Here is a 10,869-nt window from a genome sequence, read left to right as displayed (position 1 = left end):
CAGCATGGAGTTCCCGGTGTTGTGGTCTGCCGGTGGTGTAGCATTTGGGAGGGTAAATGCTCGGAGATATTAGCGACAACAATCTACTCTAAAAATGGGTAACTAAAGATATGATGAATCATAATGATGATGACGGGAGGCGCGGTGGCCTCATGGTTAGTGCGAACGGTCCGGGTTCGGTCCCTTGCCGGGGACGTTGGGTTGTGTTCTTGGGCAGGACACTTTACTCTTACGGGTACCGGCGAATTTAATGCTGGGGGTAACCCTGCGATATACTAGCATCCCATCCATGGAAACCGGGATAAGCTCTGGCCTGATGGGCCACTTTGCTCGTATGCAGACTACCTTTACCTTTATGATATATGATGATGATGATGATGATATCATTTTCGTGATTAGCGCGACAGACTCCCGGTTTCATTGTCGCTTGCTCGAGGCCTATCTCTGTCAGCGCTTTCGCAGCTCACCTATTTAGTACCAGCGACTCACTATTCGGGTCATCATCCTGCGCTCGCATCTTTCCCTTAGCCCAAAGAGGTCCTTATTCGAAGTACTGACCGAACGAATTGCGGGATCTGAGGGATGCTTCACAGATCAAATTCCAGGTTCGATTGGATTTCCGGAAACTTGTAAATTCCAGTTCTTTTTTGACTGAAACAAAGTTTGTAGTCTTCAAATTTGAGTTACACTTTTGTTTCCTTCACGGCTATAAAATTGCAAACTTAACGTTTTTCAAATTTGTGTTGGTATTCGATCGCGCCGGCATTAGTGTTAATCCGCTTGTGACCAAACTGGTCCAGTTTTTAAGGTAATTCCTTAGTATTGCATTGCGCATCCCTACTGCGCACGATTTTCGCCTCATTAGCGCGCGCACATGAGCATGTGCGCGTACAAAACGTAAGAGATTTCCCTCAAACTAAGCCTGATGGCGAAAGAACTGCTCCTTTCTCTCAAACGAGCACGGTGACCCCCGATTTTTTTTTCAGGTATTTGCTAGGAACAGTCTAATAAAGAACATATTTGAAGAAGAAAAAAAGTTTGATAGTTAGAACATGAATTTTTTTCGGAAAACAGTTCCGTACTTGGTGTATTTTACCCCAAGGCGAGGACTTCAAGCTAACCTCGAAACTGTCCCAAAAAGTGCACTATTCCCACAACCAGGCAATCAAGAACGGCGTAAATGAAGCAATACTGCTTATGTGAATAAAAAGAAGCTTTATTTTCAAAATATAATTTTGTCTTTGAAGAAACTAAGACTTAATTCTGTGTGAAGGTGATTCGAATTTTTAACGAGCAAACAGTAAAAATACCCCATTTTAACAGCCTGCTGACGCGTAAACAAGCACGGTGACCCCATTTTTTTATTGCATTTTCTAATGTTCATATCATGAATGTTAGTTATGCCAAGTTTCCAAAAAAGTTTGATAGTAGAACAATTTCAAGGGAATTACCTTAACCTTCTATTTCTTTAGACAGGGTACTTTTTCGCGCCCTGTCTAAAGAAAAGTACGCCTGATCGCAGGTTAATCCAGTTTCTGATGGTGAGTTCAAAACTGGATTGTCTTCGGAACCTGTGGCTGTTTCGCGCCGCGTGAAAACGGGAACCAAAAAAGCTAAGCGAAGGAGAAATCTGTAAAGGAGGCAAAAAGCGAGATTACAGGGCTGACCTCTGCAACCTCACAAAAACCTTTTTTTCCACTGCACAGGCTACAAAACTTAAAGATAGCATGAATTCTCCTTGTTTTTAATTTTAAAGAGATTGCTCTTCACGTTCGCACGCGTAGTGCTGCAATTTGATGAACTTCCATTTTATCAACTCTGTTTTATTTCAGGTCAGTTTCCGACTGTTCACAGCTACGAAACAGGGTATAAGCAGACACCAGTTAGAATAAACGATTTTTATGATTTTTTTTTTAATGCAAGCCTGCAGCAGCCTGGTTTTCCGTTTGCTGTTGATACCAAACGCGAAGCTTATTACCGTTAAACTTGCAATGGGGCAAAATCGAACAGAAATGAACCCATCCCAGCTTGCTTTCATACCGTGTGTTTGCAGGACAGTTGTTTATCGTGTCCACCATCTGTCCCTTCTCCTCGTGACAATCATGCCAGCCTGATAAGTCCGCAAGACAGTACCTCCGGGGGGACCCTCGTCACAGAATTCATCTGGCTCGTGTATCTTGGTGAATACGTCCTCCATTTCTGGTAGGCCAAAAAAACAGCTTCCTACTTGGATCATGCAGCAGAGAAGGGCAAAAGATTGTAGCATACTCATACTGGACTGGAAAAAATAAGACACTTCAATTTAGTTTAAGGTAACCATTTAGTCCAAAAACCCTCTGTTACATGATCTTTGACCCTTGCTTGCAAACTTCGACCAGAAAGGGCGTGATCGCTGACTGACAAATTTACACCCAAATGATCTCGTAACTGTAAAAAAATTGACTGACTGTTTACTTTTCACTGTTCTGGTGCAATCAAACTTCTCCTGTTTATCTGTGGTCTAAACTTGAGAGAAAGAGCGACAACTCACCCCAATTCTAAGAACAAAAGAACTGCTTCCAATTTCAATGCAACAAACTGGACACTGAATGAAGTGAGAATCACGTCACATAATGCTGCTTAGTGTACCATGCGTGACCTTGTTGATGTAACGGGGGGCGTGGAACAAGCCAACGGAGGAAGTGAAACCAATTTGCTTTAAAAATGAGACAGTAGTTAGAGAGACAGATAAAAAAAAGATAGAATCTTATGACGTTAAATTTGTTCGCCTTTGTACTGCTGTTGTTCGCCTCTGTGCCGCTTTGTGTCTGGGTTGAATCAATTATCTCTTTCGTTTACTTCATTTTCTTGCATGGTCAATGAATTAATGACTATACACATATCTCTGCACGACCCGCGCTTGAGGTTCATTGTTATCCAGGAGATAAAAAAAAAACACATAATTTTAGAGCTTCAATTAAAGCTTGCAATTGACTAATCTTGTTGGAGAATGCGTGTTGTGACACTCGCGAACGATGTTGTTCGCACCAGGGATAAAATATGTGGTTTTATTTACCGTGAACTATGGTTGGTATCTGTTGTTGTTCGATCAGTGATAGTCAATGGTAAGCGACCCTTCCTCGGCGATGGTTTCGAGTAGAGCTATTATGTCTACAGGGATCGCGAGGAAATACGAACAAAACGCTGAAGTCATCGAGGATGACTTCCGCCCATAACCTGACCTACGACTTTACCTCTGAAAACCCGTTGACAGTAAATATTAGTTTAACTCATTTGGCTCTCCAGTTTTTCAAATCGCAAAACTATGGCCGTGGTTGATTTACTTTTAAAGGCAAAGATAAGCCTCTCACCTGAAAATCGTCCTTGAGAGATCTTAGGAGTGTGATGATTCTGCGAAATCACGCGCCCTGCAAGTTTCGCAAACCCTCAACTTTCCTGACTGCTGTCACGCTCGTCATTAATTTAATAATTCAAGATGCCGATTGCATGAGGAAAAACCGTGACTAAAATCCCACGTGATTTCGGTCAAACGTAGGCTTCACTCTTCTAAACCAAGATTCATGAATTTAAACCAGTTTACCTAAATGGTAGAAATGCTACCGAGGGGAAGGAGATGTTCAGTTATGCTTGCGGTGGAATTGAAGAGAGATTTTTAAAGTACGTCTTGAGCAGGGCCGGTACAAAACATGGAAAACAATAGCAGCTTTTCACAGTGACGTCATCATTCCTGAATCACAATTAAAAATGGTGTTAACCTATGGCGGGCCGTTAACGGCATTGATTCCTATCAAAACTGGTAAACAGATGCTCTACAAGTTTCTACGATGGTATTTCAAAATATTTAGCACTTTTTCTCAACAATTGCAATACCGGGAGAATTATAACTTTTGTAATTAATCCGGCGAGATGTGTTACCGAGTCGTGCAACGAAATTCCCGGTCACGCAATATTTCCCGCTTAGTTTGTGACGTAGTCTTCCGTGGTCTAGTGGTCTTCACGATCGCCTCTGATGGAGGAGTCGCCGAGCCTTCGAATCTCAATTGGGGTAAAAATCTTAAGCATGAGCAGGACAATCGCAAATCAGCAACTTTTGCGTTCAAAAGGATTGTTGATTGAATGGCTCACCTTTTGCTGTAAACTTTGATTACCAAGGAATCAAACGCCCTTTTTTGAGGTGCGTTTTCAAAAACTTTTAAGAGAAAACAACGGTCGTTTTGGGTAGACTTCACTTGTTCAACGTACAAAATGGCACGAACGCCAACCAACCCGACGTCGATTTCAATGAGTTTAACGATAAAAGCGCAAACGGAAAAAACAAAACTATTACACAAGAACACTATAGAGAACAAACCTTGCACACCCACGCCAAATCATTGTTGAGTTGAGTTAAACAAAAGCCTATATTAACGCTTTTCTTACAGATCTTCTACTGCTTCCAAGCGCGAAAACTGACCGGGCGAGTTCGATTCGTTGCTATGTGACGTCACACTGGCACCGATGATTCAACCACGGAGAAAACAGTGGAAAACAATAAAGTCTCTCCCTCCCTCCTGAACAAACTCAACCCACATATAACGCTAATTCTGGGAATCCAACCCACGCGACATCTGTGGGAGTGCTCTCGCCAGACACCGCGCCATCCCTGCTAGCTCCCAACCTAACATGCAGCAAATGAAGCAAATCAGAAAGTCTAGTGCTGCTGATGTCACTTATGTCGGAAGTGCAAATGGTCAATAGAGAATGCACCTCGTTTGAAACTCATTCGATTGGTCAGCTCATGAAGTTAATTTCTAAGTAACTTTAGAGTTCTCAAATTCCAAAACCTTCCATTTTTCCCCTCATCGCTGTTCATAGCATTTTTAGCTACAGGTTCAACCTGCAAACTTCGTCTTTAAGCAAAAATGGAAATAAATTTGGGTCCTGATAACCGCATCTGTTCAGAAGACGCCACTGGATATCGATTATACCAAAGCAAGAATTCATTTAACTGCGCGTCAGTGGCTGAGATAAACCAAATTACTAGAACATAGTAAGAACATAGCTGAGAATCAGTCGAGGAGGACGTCTGTATTTTGGTCATGTATTTTGTTGTTTTTGTTTTGCGAGTAGTATAAATAAAGGTGAAAGAAAATTTTAAAACTGTAATTAACTCAAATACTGGGACTTTTTTTAATCGACTATGTGGGTTTCGTATTGCATGAACTGACAACTCAGTTTCAAGCGTGAACTTAGTATTCTACAACTTCAAGAACATGTTAAGTAGTTAAGGGCAATCACGATCGCCGCAATCGCCTAGATCGTCCCCAAACTTCGCGCTACTGTTTCCATAAAATCGCCTGATCGCCTATGTACACTGAAAACCAGGCTTTAGTAAGTAGTTTGCTACATCGAGGTCCCGATAAACAAGGGATCAAAAGGGAAAAACCTACATAGATGTTTTGAATTACCAGGGGCACCCAACGTCAATTTTCGGAAAATATCTGGGTTCGGGAGACGATTTGAGATCTAGAATTTTCGGAACATTTGTTATAAAACTTCTTGCTTGCCTGCCTCTACTAGGATTTTCGAACATCTAAAACATGGTATAATTGCCCATTTTTAACGGATTTTTACCCTAAAAAGGTCACCTAGAATTTTCGGGAGCCTTTTTTCTGGCTGAAGATTTCGAAAAGCTAAGTTTTGATCCCTATAATTTTCGGATCACTAGACTTTCAGCTAGGAAATCCGAACAGATGAAAAATTTTTAGGGGATAAAAATATGCCTATATCTAACGTTTAAATACCAAAATACGTTTAACAATGCTATGTTTAAGTGGTTTTGAACTATATTCTCGTTGGATGCCCCTGAATTACTCGGCTCAACCATGAAACTGGTTGACTTCTTTCACGGTTCGAAAACGTCACTTATGACAAATCGCAGTCTTTTAAATCTGCACCGTAACACGACAACTGTTTCCTATTTTTGAATACTTTCAAAACGATACAATAAAGATAGCCTTAAGTTGGGAAAAAGAGGAACTGGAGAAAGACAGCTTATGCTGACACTTCACTTAAAGACGGACCGGACATTCATGATGTTTGAAAAGGCCAGTGAAAGATCGGATCCATGAATCTGGAGGAGTTATGTTTGTGGAATCCGAAGACGTGGTCCACCTAATCAATACATGTAATGATATGATGCAAAGATATGTTCGGAAAAATACAAAGTGGCGGTTCTTCTACGTACATTGCAACATGAAAACATAAAGGGAAACTATTGACAATGTTTTAACAAATTGAAGCCAATTAGCAACATTAACAGTTATTTTAAGAACTTCAAAGTTTGCGTTGTTGACGACCTCAACTGAGTAGGGCCTAATTTAAGAAATGGGACGGGTAGATTTCCCTTCTTAAAAAGCAATAAAAATTAGAGAATTCCTTCTGGAAAGAAAACATCCAAACTTGTAATCCGCCGCTAGACATTCATGGCATGTCGGCTTCATTGTCGTCGTTCCTCAGGCTAAACAATGCAAATTAAATGGAAACTGAGAAGAAGTTTGCAGCATTAAAGAAACAAAATAGAACGTTTTGAACAATAAGGCAGTAGACATTAAATCCTCGACCTCTGACGGCGCTGGTCAGTAGATTCGCCTGGAAAATGGCGATGCAGGCGCAAATCTCCTTGCACCTGTTTAAAAATTAGGAGCGGAGTAAACAACTAACTAACGCAATCCCTCATATGGATAACGAATATTACGTTTCTGGAAAGACAGAAAAGATTCTCGGACGTATTTCACAAATTAGTCTTTTCTATCTCCGAAGGAAGGCATGAAATCTTTCCAATGTTTTGTTTTTTCTTCTCTGACTAGAGATCGTGGTCAAAGGTTAGCTTTTCAGAATGAGCAGATCTTAGTTTAACGAATACCTTTTCCGCCCAAAATTTTATCTCGATTTTTGCCAAAAATTGGTGAAATTAACGGATTCCCCTCGGAGATATTTTAAGGAAGATATATTGCGAAATCCTGTGGTACTACTCTTTCTGACAATTGACTTGACAAGGAGTGAGATCAAAACACCACATACTGATAGTTTGTTTTTCAAACCTTCGTAGAAACATATTGAGGTAATTTCGTCAAAATTCGGGAACATAAACCAACATACATTTAACATTCTCTCACGGTCGATATTTTTATGACTTATCTTGAGACATGAGCAGGTACAGTTGTTCAACTAGACAAAGTTCTCTAAATGATTTGCAGCACTGAGACCTGCGTTTACCTGTGTTTTCAGAGAATGTCACAGAATAGACCGGAAAAGTATTTCACCGTAACTTACTCTCCTAAAGACATTTCAAAAATACAAAAGAAGAAAACAGTGTGAAAAGGGGCCTTTATCGCAAAGTAAACAAATGACATTTTACTTCTCCAATTTCTTAAAATGTTTGGTGACTTGTTCCACCTACTGGGGACGCTTTATCCAACTCGTCATTAAACAACTTCAAGTTTGATTTGTACAAACGAAGAGATGAGTGAACACCATTTACAGATACAAATTTAGCTCCCGAGATCAAATGATTTAAAATATCCCAAAGTAAGATATCCAAGGCTGTGCATTTTATTTTACATTGATAAGGCATAGCATAATCACACATCGCATATGTATTACGAACGGTAGTAACACCAGAACTTTTTTGCAATAAATGATATAAACACTGTTTTGAGAAAATCAACGATCGTTGCCAAACTTAACATCACATGTTTTTGGAATAGCTTACAATCCATCTCCTGCGGAGCGGACTAGACAGTAAAACAACTGAATAGGTAAAAGCTTATTAGTTTAATCTGCAAACAAATGATCAACACGAATATACATAAAATGACATTAGTTCCTGAGTCAAAATAAGCACACTTTAATGACTGAGAAAACAACTCGGTGTAAATATTGAGTTGAACTTTCCGCAAAAAAACTAAACAGTTTTATTGCTCGCATTAGTCTCGTGTACCAGGGCGGTAAAAAGCGACAGTAGCGTTTTTTTCCTTTGTTTTGTAGTATAAAAGACAAATCGACCTATGAAGGACCGCTTTCAGCAAACTGTTGAGTGAAAATTTGGCACCGATTGAGGGAGTACTCGAGTCCTGTTGGAATCCATTCCAAGGAAATGGTCTCAGATTGGAAAACCTTAGTTATTTCATTCATCTTATACTGAACTAGGGAAACAACAGTGTCAATGCACCTCTTTGATGTTTTGCAATTTACAAATCAAGGTTTTTATTAGGAATATCAACATCAGTTCATGGAAAACTTCCTATCCTCTATTTAGCCATTCATGCTGGCAGATTCCTTCACTACCGAATCCAACTGAGTGGGCTGCCATGCGGGAGGTCGAGAGTTCGACACCGGGCGGACACTCGGGAGAAAGTGCTGCCTTTGTAATGACATCTACAAATGGTTGGACTTTCAAGTCTTCTCGGATAAGGACGATAAACCATAGACCCGTCCCGTCTTCAATATTATGAGCTTTAGCAACGACAACGGCGATGGCAACGAGAACGTCACAAATTTGCATATTTAGTGGGCAAAAACAATAGCTTCTCACGCTCTGCACGTGCGTTTTTCACTTTTGTTCATTTCTTTGCCGTCGTCAGCAAAGCAACAACGTGAAATTACCAAGTTTGAGGTGTTGTGGAGAACGTCAGCACCTGGAGATAAATTTTCATTTTTCTCCCCTAAATTAAGCGCCGCTCGTAAAGGTTTCATTCCTGAGGGACTGAAACACCTTTGTCATATTAAAAGGCTTGGAATAGTCGAGAAGTGATCGCAATAACGTGAATTTATGTTTTTACATGACGTTCTCGTTGCCGTTCCCGTCGTCGTTGCTAAAGCTCCCTAAAATTATTCAACCTGTGCAACGTAAAAGAACCCCGCGATGCATACAGTCACTATTAGCAAACTGATTTACAATATTTTACGGTGCCTTTCATTCCAACTCGTAATATCGATCATAACTATACTTGACGCTCGTTATAAATTACTGCGCAGTCGTCTGATAATTTTAGGGAGTTTAAGATCTATGACGCGATGGCAACGAAACCGTCACAAATTTTGCATATTTAATGAGCAAAAACAATAGCTTTGCACGCTCTGCACGTGCATTTTTCATTTTTGTACATTTCTTTCACGTTTTCGGCAAATCTACGACGTGAAATGACCAATTCTCAACTTTTACGGAGAACGTGAACAAAAGGCAGCGAATTTGAATTTTCTGTCGTAGATTCAATACCGCACCTCCTAATTCAGTTCCTGGGGAGTTACACTAGTTTTTAGAAGTTAGACAAGCTGACATAACGACGAAAAAGATTAATAAACCTGAACTTGCAATTTTAAATGACGTTTTCGTTACCGTCGCGTCGCAGATCTTAAAGTCCCTAATGGCCAGCTAATTGGTTGAAATGGGCTGGACAGTTGCACTTTCAAAAGGAATCTTTTTTGTTGTTCAGATATAAAGGGGCTGGATTTACACTGTCGGATATGTAGATCATATGTACTAAATACAATATGAGCGACCGTATTGTATCGGATATACAATATTTTATATCTGATACAATACAGGCGCGAATATTGTATTGTGCTTATGAAATGTCAGCATTTAAGTGTTAATGTACACTAGGTATTTTTGGTGATTCAAGACATTTTAACCGTGAAAATTGAAAGAAACAGTTATGTAAATGAAGAGAAAGCTGTATCAGAAATACAGATATTGATTAATAAAACATTTCTTTTGTTTTCCCATCATGAATTATTGATGAGTTTTATAAATAAATATACGTATGTGTGTGTGTGGAGTAACTGCTAAACAGAATAGATTTATCGAGAAACTGTTCCCTGATCGTTTTGTTGTTTTGTTATTATTGTTATTTTAGGATCATATATCAGAGCAACTCAAGAAGGCATATGCAGAGCTAAGACGCAAGAGGCGTTTTGTTCCAACCGAGGTTATGATAAGTCTTTACAACTCTTTTGTTTTGCTGCACTTAGAATACTGCAGTCCTCTCTTACTAGGTGTGGGCAACGTGAAAGCAAGTCGTCTTGAGGACACTAACTTTTACATCTTGAGGTCTATTTTAGATTATGGTAAAAGTAACTCATATCATGAACAACTTGGGATTGTGAACATGAAAACTCTAGAACATAGGAGAATATGCAGTTCGCTTTTGTTACTTCATAAATTTTTATTCTGCATCGGACCTACGTATATCCGTGACTTTTTCTAGTTTTAAAGACTCAAATTATAACTTACGAGGTAGTGGTGTTAACCTTAGTATGCCAAGTTTTAACCTTTACTGGATGAAGAACACTTTCACTTACAAAACGGCTAAAATCTGGAGCTCACTTGAAGTCGACGTAAGAAAAGAAAATCTATCCACGTTTGCCAAGTCGATTAAGAACAAATCATTTTAATTCCACCTTTACATTGTATAGCAGACATTTTAACCGTTATACTGTGTCATTTGAAGTTACCTATTTTATTTTTTACTATTTTTTATATACATATTTAAACCTCGTTGTTAAATAGACGTACGTACAAATACATACGTGCATGTATTCTTTTAAAAAAATGTTAGCACGTACGTATTTTGGACGAGCTTTTTATCTCACTGGACGCTACGTGGGTAAATAAACGATTGACTGATTTGATTACCGCCATGACAGTTGTCGGCAAAAAGGCATTAAAAACCCCTATTGAAAAGAATAAAAATTTGAAAAGCAAATAAGATGAAGAATTCTATAATTCCATTCAATCAGTTTTGCATTACGGAAAATAACTGTCACAACAGTGTTTTGTTATTTTTGTTTCTTTTTCACTAATGTTTCAAGAAGTATTTTTGACGA

Source organism: Montipora foliosa, chromosome 3, assembly GCF_036669935.1.
Source record: "Montipora foliosa isolate CH-2021 chromosome 3, ASM3666993v2, whole genome shotgun sequence".
NCBI classification, from domain to species: Eukaryota; Metazoa; Cnidaria; class Anthozoa; order Scleractinia; family Acroporidae; genus Montipora; species Montipora foliosa.
Note: the sequence above shows the minus strand (reverse complement) of the source record.